Raw genomic sequence first — 11,571 nt, 5'->3', positions numbered from 1 at the left:
TTTAGTTTAATTAGTTTAGTAAATTCTTTAGTTTTGGTGTACTATTTGTGTGGTTGAGCTAGAGGGGGGGCTTCAAGACGATCCGGTCTAGTAGATATCTTTCAGGTGTAAGCTGAGTGCTTTGGTGTTATAGCTACGTCTTGATATTCTAAGTACACCTTCCGGTACACTTACCTTGTTACGACTTACCTCATCTTCAGCGTATTTATGGTATTAGTTATGTGGGATGTGGCTTTTGAGGAGGGTGACGGGCGGTATGTACGTGCCCCAGGGCCGGCTTAAAGTAGGCTCTATTGTCCCACTTTACTGCTAAATCCGCCTTCCAGAAGTGGTTTCACGCTTCTTTCCGTGTGCCCTATGAATAGGGAATGTAGCCCATTTCTTCCACTCCATAGGCTATACCTTGACCTGTCTTATTAGCGGGGTGCTATTGTGTCCACTGTTGTGCTCTCATTCGAGGTGGGCTGGCGACGGCGGTATGTAGGCTGTGTTGGCAAGGGGTGGTTGGGTTAATCGGGGATTATCGATTGTAGAACAGGCTCCTCTAGGTGGGTTTGGGGCACCGCCAAGTCCTTAGAGTTTTAAGCGTTTGTGCTCGTAGTTCTCTGGCGGATACTTCGGTAAAGTAAGTATCAAGATTTAGGGCCAGGCATAGTGGGGTATCTAATCCCAGTTTGGGCCCTGGCTTTCGTGGGTTTAAATCAGTCGTTAGTTCCTAAGATCATCTTAATGGTGTGTTTAGGTGCATCTTGGGCTTATGACAGCTCAGTTGCATTTTGATCTTAGTTAGCTAGGATAGGCATTTTACCACTCTTTACGCCGTGTCAATAGGACGGTTGATTTGGGTTTCTTGTATGACCGCGGTGGCTGGCACAAGATTTACCAACCCTTGAAGTTAGGCTGTTGCTATAACTAAGTCAAGTTTGCACTCATTGCTTAATGTTAATTACTGCTGAATACCCGTGGGGGCGTGGCTTAGCGAGGCGTCTTGGGCTACTACTTGGGTGTGCCTGATACCCGCTCCTCAAGGCCTGTATGGGGGTAGGTGGTCGAGGGCGTTTACACTGGGGCGCGGATACTTGCATGTATATATTTAGCAAAAACCAACCGTAAGGTTAGGACTAAGTCTTTTGTCCGCAGGCATGTTTTATGCCATCTTGGCAACTTCAGTGCCATGCTTTGTGTTAAGCTATGTGGACGGGGGTGTGGTTAGCTGATAGTTGAGTGGTGAGTGAGAGTGAAGTATATGAAATTATTGCTTGTGTTTACTATTTTTAGTACTGGAGTTTCTCTAATAAGTTTAAGTTATTTTGTATGTGTTTGTGTGTATATATACATCGTTCCGATGATGTCATGGAAGGGATGATTAATGGAGTTTTAGAGGTAGTTTGCTGGGATTGGGCGATGAAGGTTTATGCTACATGGTGGTTAGCGAAAGTTTACTGGTTTAGTTTGTGAAGCGCAGGGGTTGCGCTTAATGATTTGTTGTTTTGTGCTATGTCCAACGAGCATTCATCCAATAGCCCCATTTAACCCGGAGGGTGGAGGTAACATTAACTGAATGTGGTCAAAGTGCATCAGTGTCAGGATGATTCCCCATATACGCCAACCGTCTCATCGAGGGACCCTTGAAATATAGGATAGGCCGTGAGGCAGGTGTGTCCAGGCTTAGATTGTGGGACCCCCGAGATCACTGGGAATAGCCACCTGTGAGGTAACCCCGGAAAAAATAAGAGGAACCAGAGGCGCCAAAAAGCTGGAACATGCCGCGATTACGCATTGAGAAGGTGAAAGTACTCACAGATGCCACTTTGAAGGGCAAGGAGGGGTGAGTGAACCCAATGGATGGCCCTGACCGAGGAACCAGAGGCGCAAAAATGTGAGGAGGGCGAGGGGTTTAGGGGGAACGTATGGGCCTGAAGCTAGTCATACCGGACATTATGTGCAACGGGTTGCTGATTTCACGTGAGGAGTACGATTAATAAATCCGTCTGATACGAACTGCATGAGATATGTGGTGGAGAGTTGTTGTTGGAGCATGTCCTGTGAGCATTCATTAAAATGGGGTCTTGTTATGCGCTTGAGTGGAGTTGTATTGGGTGTTGTGGGGTATGGTCCTAGAACATTCATGCCGGGTGGTTTGGTAGGAGTGTGTTTAAGGGTTTAATGGCCGTGTACATGTATGGGTTTAGCACCTGCTTATAAGATAGTCCGTATATAATGTATATTACTGGTACTATAGTATGTATGTATATGGGGTATATAAATTTATGCACGAATATGCATAACCAAATACCCCCGCCTCGGGGGGGGAGGGGGGAGGGGTTAAGCATAATGGCATAGATGGGGTAGAATTATTGGGGGCTTGCGGTTAGTTCCTGTAGTTGAGAACAATGGCGGCTTTTCGAGCCGCAGGCCTCGGGTAGTGTCCGGGCAGGAATAATGACTTATTTTATGTTTTTTTTAGGGATTTGCTTTGCGGTGGGTGTTTTGGGTGTGGCGTCGAATCCTTCGCCGTATTATGGGGTTGTTGGTTTGGTGTTAGCGTCTGTGGCGGGGTGCGGGTGGTTGCTGGGCCTTGGGGTTTCGTTCGTGGCTTTAGTGCTGTTTATGGTGTATTTGGGGGGTATGCTGGTGGTGTTTGTTTATTCAGTAGCTTTAGCAGCGGAGCCTTTCCCTGGGGCTTGGGGGGATTGATGGGTGATTGGATGTGCAGTAGCGTTTGTGGCAATTGTTTTTGGGGGGTTGGTGTTTGGGGGGTTTATGGGGGCTTGGAAGTTCGGGGTTTCTACTGTGAATAATGTTGGGGTGTTTGTTGTTCGGTCGGATTTTAGTGGAGTTTCCATGTTTTATTCACATGGGGCAGGGATGTTTTTAGTGGCGGGTTGGGGGCTGTTGTTGACTTTGTTTGTTGTATTGGAGCTTGTGCGGGGGTTGTCGCGGGGTGCTATTCGGGCGGTTTAGGGGTTAGGGTCAGAGAATAGTTTATTGAAAATGCCAGCTTTGGGAGCTGGAGATAAAGGTTTGAGTCCTTTTTTTCTGAGTTTGGGGTACTCTAAGAAGTGGTAAGTCTTCAATCTTTGGTTTACAAGACCAATGTTTTTATAAACTATTAGAGTATTTAGCAGTTGAGTATTTTGTTTTCTAGGGCGCTTGCGGCGGGGAGGAGAAATAGGAGGATAGTGAAGTAGGCGATTGAAGCGAGTTGGCCGATGATGATGAATGGGTGTTCGACGGGTTGGCTTCCTACTCATGTTAGGACGAGGAGGTCGGCGACTAGTACTCAGAATAGGAGCTGGGAGAGTGGTCGGAATGTTATTGCTCGTTGTTTTGATTTGTGCAGGAATGGGATTAGGAATAGGATCAGTACGGAGGCGGCCAGTGCTAATACGCCTCCTAGTTTATTTGGGATTGAACGTAGGATGGCGTAGGCGAATAGGAAGTATCATTCTGGTTTGATGTGTGGTGGGGTTACTAGTGGGTTTGCTGGGGTGAAGTTTTCTGGGTCTCCCAGGAGGTTAACCGCTCATGCTTCTTTCTTATGAGACGTTAGTAAACCAATTACATAGCCTTGTCAAGACTAAATCACAGGTAAAAATCCTGTACATCTCATGTGGCCAACCACTCCCAACTAGGATTCCAAGACGCGTCATCACCCATCATAGAAGAACTCGTTGAATTCCACGACCACGCCCTAATCGTTGCCCTAGCTATCTGCAGCCTAGTTCTCTACCTTTTAGCCCACATACTAACAGAAAAACTCTCGTCCAATGCTGTAGACGCCCAAGAAGTAGAGCTGATCTGGACAATCCTACCTGCTATCGTCCTGGTACTCCTCGCCCTCCCATCCCTACAAATCCTCTACATTATGGACGAAATCGACGAACCAGACCTCACCCTAAAAGCCATCGGCCACCAATGATACTGAAGCTACGAATACACAGACTTCAAAGACCTATCATTCGACTCCTACATAGTGCCCACCCCAGACTTACCCAACGGCCACTTCCGACTGCTAGAAGTTGACCACCGCGTAGTTATCCCAATAGAATCCCCCATCCGCGTGATCATTACTGCAGGAGACGTACTCCACTCCTGAGCAGTCCCAACGCTCGGAGTTAAAACAGACGCAATCCCAGGCCGACTAAACCAAACTTCATTCATTACCACCCGGCCTGGGATTTTTTACGGACAATGCTCAGAAATTTGCGGGGCTAATCACAGCTACATACCCATTGTAGTAGAATCAACCCCACTCCCACATTTCGAGGCCTGATCGTCCCTTCTATCATCATCCTAATCATTAAGAAGCTATGCAACAGCACTAGCCTTTTAAGCTAGCCAAAGAGGGACTTCCCCCTCCTTAATGATATGCCACAGCTTAACCCCGCACCATGATTTTCAATCATAATTATAACCTGATTAACCCTAGCACTCCTCATCCAACCAAAACTACTAGCCTTCACCACAACCAACCCCCCATCAAATAAGACCTCCCTCACTACCAAACCCACACCATGATCCTGACCATGAACCTAAGCTTCTTTGACCAATTTTCCAGCCCCAATCTATTTGGCATCCCCTTAATCCTACTATCCCTACTCTTCCCAGCCCTACTATTCCCGTCCCCAAACAACCGATGAATCAACAACCGCCCTTCTACTATCCAAACATGACTCCTTCACCTAATCACAAAACAACTAATAGTCCCACTCAACAAAAATGGCCACAAATGAGCCATAATATTTACATCCCTAATAATCATACTTCTTACAATCAACCTTCTAGGCCTCCTTCCATATACATTCACCCCAACCACCCAACTATCTATGAACATAGCCCTAGCCTTCCCACTATGGCTCGCCACACTACTAACAGGCATGTTTAACCATGTACGTGCCCCAGGGCCGGCTTAAAGTAGGCTCTATTGTCCCACTTTACTGCTAAATCCGCCTTCCAGAAGTGGTTTCACGCTTCTTTCCGTGTGCCCTATGAATAGGGAATGTAGCCCATTTCTTCCACTCCATAGGCTATACCTTGACCTGTCTTATTAGCGGGGTGCTATTGTGTCCACTGTTGTGCTCTCATTCGAGGTGGGCTGGCGACGGCGGTATGTAGGCTGTGTTGGCAAGGGGTGGTTGGGTTAATCGGGGATTATCGATTGTAGAACAGGCTCCTCTAGGTGGGTTTGGGGCACCGCCAAGTCCTTAGAGTTTTAAGCGTTTGTGCTCGTAGTTCTCTGGCGGATACTTCGGTAAAGTAAGTATCAAGATTTAGGGCCAGGCATAGTGGGGTATCTAATCCCAGTTTGGGCCCTGGCTTTCGTGGGTTTAAATCAGTCGTTAGTTCCTAAGATCATCTTAATGGTGTGTTTAGGTGCATCTTGGGCTTATGACAGCTCAGTTGCATTTTGATCTTAGTTAGCTAGGATAGGCATTTTACCACTCTTTACGCCGTGTCAATAGGACGGTTGATTTGGGTTTCTTGTATGACCGCGGTGGCTGGCACAAGATTTACCAACCCTTGAAGTTAGGCTGTTGCTATAACTAAGTCAAGTTTGCACTCATTGCTTAATGTTAATTACTGCTGAATACCCCTGGGGGCGTGGCTTAGCGAGGCGTCTTGGGCTACTACTTGGGTGTGCCTGATACCCGCTCCTCAAGGCCTGTATGGGGGTAGGTGGTCGAGGGCGTTTACACTGGGGCGCGGATACTTGCATGTATATATTTAGCAAAAACCAACCGTAAGGTTAGGACTAAGTCTTTTGTCCGCAGGCATGTTTTATGCCATCTTGGCAACTTCAGTGCCATGCTTTGTGTTAAGCTATGTGGACGGGGGTGTGGTTAGCTGATAGTTGAGTGGTGAGTGAGAGTGAAGTATATGAAATTATTGCTTGTGTTTACTATTTTTAGTACTGGAGTTTCTCTAAGTCCTAGGACTAGGAGGAAATGGTGTTTCATAGTGTGTAGGCGTCGGGATAGTCCGAGTATCGTCGGGGTATTCCTGCTAGGCCTAGGAAGTGCTGGGGGAAGAACGTTAGGTTTACTCCTGTAAATATTACCCCGAAGTGGGCTTTTGCTCATGTTTGGTGTAGGGTAAACCCAGTGAGTAGTGGGAATCAGTGAGTAAATCCTGCTAGAATGGCAAAGACGGCGCCTATGGATAGGACGTAGTGGAAGTGGGCAACTACGTAGTACGTGTCGTGCAGGGCGATGTCTAGGGAAGAGTTTGCAAGAACGATTCCTGTTAATCCTCCGATGGTAAATAGGAAGATAAATCCTAGAGCTCATAGTATTGGGGGGGGTCTCATTTGATTGTTCCTCCGTGCAGGGTGGCTAGTCAGCTAAATACTTTGATTCCGGTAGGGATGGCAATGATTATAGTGGCTGATGTAAAGTAGGCTCGGGTATCAACGTCTATTCCTACTGTAAACATGTGGTGAGCTCAGACGATGAATCCTAGGAAGCCGATGGATAGTATGGCTCAGACTATTCCCATGTAGCCGAAGGGCTCCTTTTTGCCTGAGTAGTATGTGACTACGTGTGAGATGATTCCGAACCCCGGTAGGATCAGAATATAGACTTCTGGGTGTCCGAAGAATCAGAATAGGTGTTGGTACAGGATTGGGTCTCCTCCTCCAGCGGGGTCGAAGAATGTGGTGTTTAGGTTTCGATCAGTTAGTAATATTGTAATACCGGCGGTGAGTACGGGGAGTGATAGAAGGAGTAGGATGGCGGTAATTAGTACGGATCAGACAAATAGTGGGGTTTGGTATTGTGAGAGTGCGGGGGGTTTTATGTTGATGGCTGTGGTGATAAAGTTGATGGCCCCAAGGATGGAGGAGATACCGGCTAAGTGGAGTGAGAAGATAGCCAGGTCTACTGAAGCTCCGGCGTGGGCAAGGTCACCTGCTAGGGGAGGGTAGACAGTTCAGCCTGTGCCGGCGCCAGCTTCTACAGTGGATGAGGCTAGTAGGAGGAGGAATGATGGGGGGAGGAGTCAAAAGCTTATGTTGTTTATTCGCGGGAATGCTATGTCGGGGGCACCGATTATGAGGGGGACTAATCAGTTGCCGAATCCTCCGATCATGATGGGTATGACTATAAAGAAGCTTATTACAAAGGCGTGAGCGGTAACGATTACATTGTAAATTTGGTCGTCGCCTAGGAGAGTTCCTGGTTGTCCTAGTTCTGCGCGGATTAATAGGCTGAGTGCGGTGCCGACTATTCCTGCTCATGCCCCGAAGATGAGGTACAGGGTGCCAATATCCTTATGGTTAGTGGAAAATAGTCATCGGTTGATGAAGGTGACGGGTAAGATGGCTGAGTGTTGAAGCGTTAGGCTGTAGTCCTTTTTACAGAGGTTTAATTCCTCTTCTTATCGGCTCTGTAGTGAAATTCATGTTGAGTTGCAAGCTCATCGATGCGCACTAGGGTGCGTCAGGGTCTTTGTAGGCAGAAGCCAATTGGTTTAGGCATTTAGCTGTTAACTAGAGTTTTGTGGGATCGAAGCCCATCTGTCTAGGGAGGCTTTAGCTTAATTAAAGCGTCTGACTTGCATTCAGAAGATACAGGTTAATATTCTGTAAGTCTTAATGTGCAGAAACTAAGAGGGTTTAACTCTTATTTAAGGCTTTGAAGGCCTTCGGTTTGGGGTGTTATCCTAAGTTTCTAGACAATGGCATGTATTATTGGGGACAGGGGAAGTAAGAGGATTGATAGTGAGGCAAGGACCGCAGTAGGTGTGCTTGGGGCTTTGCTAGTGTATCATTGTTTTATGTGGTTAGAGGAGTTGGGGGGAAGGGTAATTGTTGAGTGGTATGCGAGGCGTAGGTAGAAGAAGAGGCTGAGCAGTGATAGCATGGCAATTGCCATGGCTGCTGGTGTTATTTCCTGTTTAGTTAGTTCTTGGATGATAAGTCACTTTGGTATAAAGCCTGTTAATGGGGGGAGGCCTGCTAGGGATAAAAGTACTAGTATTAGGGTGGCGTTTAGCACTGGGGTTTTTGTTCATGAGGTTGTGATCATGGATAGGTTAAGGGCTTTGATTTTGTTAAGGGCTAGGAATACGGCTGATGTTATGATTGTGTATAGGTAGAAGGTAAGTAAGGCCAATTTGGGGCTGTAAACTAGGATGATGGCGATTCAGCCTAAGTGGGAGATGGACGAGAAGGCTAGGATTTTGCGTGTTTGTGTTTGGTTCAGTCCTATTCAGCCTCCTAGTGCTGTTGAGGCTAGGGCCATGGCGGTGAGTAGAGCTGGGTCGAGGGATTTGGATGTTAGTAGGAGCAGGGTTAGTGGGGGGAATTTTATGAGGGTCGAGAGTAGCAGGGCTGTTATTAGTGGCGATCCTTGTAGTACTTCTGGGAATCAGAAGTGAAATGGCACTAGGCCCAGTTTAATAGCGATTGCTGCTGTCAGTAGTAGACAGGAGGTTGGGTGGTTTATTTGTGTGATGTCTCATTGGCCAGTGACTCAGGCATTGGTTATGCTAGAGAATAGGACCAGGGCGGAAGCAGCTGCTTGGGTTAGGAAGTATTTCGTTGCGGCTTCTACTGCTCGTGGGTGGTGGGATTTGGCAATTAGGGGAATGATGGCTAGTGTGTTGATCTCCAGTCCTGTCCAGGCCAGAACTCAGTGGTTGCTGGAAATTGTGATTGTGGTGCCCAAGATGAGGCTGAAGGTTATGATTGGGGTCGCGTAAGGGTTCATTAGTAGAGGAGGGGGTTAAACCATCATTTTCGGGGTATGGGCCCGATAGCTTGATTAGCTGACTCTACTAGAAAATAATATAAGGGAAGTATGGAGAATTTTGATTTCTCTTGTGTGGGTTCAATTCCTACTTTTCTAAGGTCAACAGGAAATGAGAGGGCTGTTATACCTCTATGTTCACTTTATCATAGTGACCCTTTGTAGTTCAGGCACATTTCCTTATGTAAGGAGGTAGGCCTGCATAGCAGATAGGTATGCTGATGTGTCAGAGGCACAGAGCTAGTGTGAGGGGTAGGAAGTTTTTTCATAGTAGGTGCATTAGTTGGTCATATCGGAATCGTGGGTATGAAGCTCGGACCCATAAGAAACCAGAAGATAGTAGGAGGACTTTTGTGGCTAGGATGACGGGGAATAGTTCTGTGGGTGGCCCTAGGGCGCTTGGGTTTAGGAATATGATGGCTGTAAGTGTATTTATTAGCATAATGTTCGCATATTCAGCTAGGAAGAATAAGGCGAAGGGTCCTGCGGCGTATTCAACGTTAAACCCTGAGACTAGCTCAGATTCACCCTCTGTGAGGTCAAAAGGAGCTCGGTTTGTCTCTGCTAGGGTGGATACGTATCATATTATTGCTAGGGGTCATGAGGAGAAAATGAAGTATAGAGGCTCCTGTGCGACGGCAAAGGAGCTGAGTGTGTAGCTTCCGCTTAGTATGATTATTGATAGCAGGATTATGGCCAGTGTCACTTCGTATGAAATGGTCTGTGCTACTGCCCGTAGGGCTCCGATTAGTGCGTATTTTGAGTTCGAGGCTCAGCCTGATCATAGGACTGAGTAGACGGCTAGGCTTGACATGGCTATTAGGAAGAGAACTCCGAGGTTTAGATCTGCTAGGGGAAATGGGAGTGGTAGTGGTGCTCAAGTGGTGAGGGCTAGGACAAGGGCTAGTATTGGTATCAGAATGAATAGAAGTGGGGAAGAGGTAGAGGGTCGGATGGGCTCTTTGGTAAATAGTTTCAGTCCGTCCGCAAATGGTTGAAGTAGGCCAAAAGGCCCGACAACGTTAGGGCCTTTGCGGGATTGTATGTAGCTTAGGATTTTCCGTTCTACTAGGGTTAGGAAGGCTACGGCAATCAGGATTGGGATGATGTATAGGAGGGATATAATGAGGCAGCTTAGTGTTGTTATTTGAATCATGGGTGAAGCTAGGGAGAGGATTTGAACCTCTGGGGAAAGGGCTTAAGCCTTCTGCACTTGCCGGGCTCTGCCACTCTAGCTGGTCCTTTTCTAGGATTGAAAGTGGTGGGGGAAGGCCCTCTTCACGGTTTAGTTGGTTTCACTGCTTAGAGGGGGGGGGCATGCTTGTGGTATTGGCCCCACTTTCCCGGTCCTTTCGTACTGGGGAGAGTGTGTCATAGATAGAAACCGACCTGGATTGCTCCGGTCTGAACTCAGATCACGTAGGACTGTTAATCGTTGAACAAACGAACCCTTAATAGCGGCTGCACCATTAGGATGTCCTGATCCAACATCGAGGTCGTAAACCCCCCTGTCGATATGGGCTCTTGAGGGGGATTGCGCTGTTATCCCTGGGGTAGCTTGGTCCATTAATCAATTATATTGGGTCTGGTCACTGTTAGCACTTTGAGGGGTAGCTCTAGGTAAAGAGGTATGGTCTTGTTTTTGGAGGATTTGTTCTCCTCCAAGGTCGCCCCAACCGAAAAATATCGACCAGGCTCTGCGATGGTAGTGGCCCCAGTGGGGTTGATTGAGGATTCGCGGTGGTCGTTGATTTTTAAGTTCCACAGGGTCTTCTCGTCTTATGTTCACATCCCCGCTTTTGCACGGGGAGATCAATTTCACTGATTATCTGTGAGAGACAGTTAAGACCTCGTTTAGCCATTCATACAAGTCTCGATTTATGGGACAATTGATTGCGCTACCTTTGCACGGTTAGGATACCGCGGCCGTTAAACCTAAGTCACCGGGCAGGCATCACCTTCAATACTTGTTTAATTTGCTGAAGGCTATGTTTTTGGTAAACAGTCGGGCCTTATTAATTTGCCGAGTTCCTTTCACAGATTTTAATCGCTCTTATAGGCGCTCCTGAGTCGGGTTAACAGGGTTAGTTAATACGTGGTCTTGTAGGGGTTTTTGTATCTGTCTAGGTCTGTTAATAATGTTTCTATGTAAGCTTGCGCCGTTAGAGGGGTGTGGCCCTGAGTTACTTATTTTAGCATTAATTCTCCTATATTCATAGGTTGACCTGTTTGTGATAAGGGAATCATCTTATTTTGGTATTTTTAGGTGGTGGAGCTTTGACGCACTCTTTTTTGATGGCTGCTTTAGGGCCCACGGTAGGATCAGTAGTAAGAATTATCCGCTAGTCGAGGTTGTGTCCTTTTTTAATGGAGCTGTCCCTCCATTAAATAGCTCTTAATCATCTCATTAGGGTTCAGGATGTCCGGTAGGGAGGATTAAGGGGGAACTTAGATTCGTTTCACAGGTAACCAGCTATCACCCAGCTCGGTTGGCTTTTCACCTCTACTGACAAGTCATCCCACTCTTTTGCAACAGAGACGGGTTCGCTCTCTTTAACTGCTTGAAAGTAGCTCGCTTGGGTTTCGGGGGGGCAAACTTTAGTTCACTTTGCTTGGTTGTTCTCGCTAAACCATGATGCAAAAGGTACAAGGGTTGATCTTTGCTGTCTGTCGCTTTGATTGTTTCACTGCTATTTCATCTTTCCCTTACGGTACTGGGGTCTCTATCGCGTCTAAGTGTCTTTTCTATCGCCTATACTAAGACTGTAAAATGCTTTAGTTTAATTAGTTTAGTAAATTCTTTAGTTTTGGTGTACTATTT

At 46.9% G+C, this 11,571-nt stretch overlaps 1 long non-coding RNA gene across 1 annotated transcript; it reads right to left on the bottom strand.

Moving 5' to 3' along the window:
- Positions 1 to 217: 217 nt before the first annotated feature.
- On the bottom strand, positions 218 to 5,748 carry LOC308186729. The gene is made up of 2 exons (XR_013944206.1): positions 4,897 to 5,748; positions 218 to 485 (listed from the first exon to the last, which is right to left on the bottom strand). It is a non-coding gene; the product is annotated as an uncharacterized lncRNA (long non-coding RNA).
- Positions 5,749 to 11,571: the final 5,823 nt, after the last annotated feature.

The sequence above is a fragment of the Anser brachyrhynchus genome (genome assembly GCF_964034855.1).
Source record: "Anser brachyrhynchus genome assembly, contig: SCAFFOLD_32, whole genome shotgun sequence".
Lineage (NCBI taxonomy): Eukaryota > Metazoa > Chordata > Aves > Anseriformes > Anatidae > Anser > Anser brachyrhynchus.
Note: the sequence above shows the minus strand (reverse complement) of the source record. Positions and strands in the feature narration are given on the sequence as shown.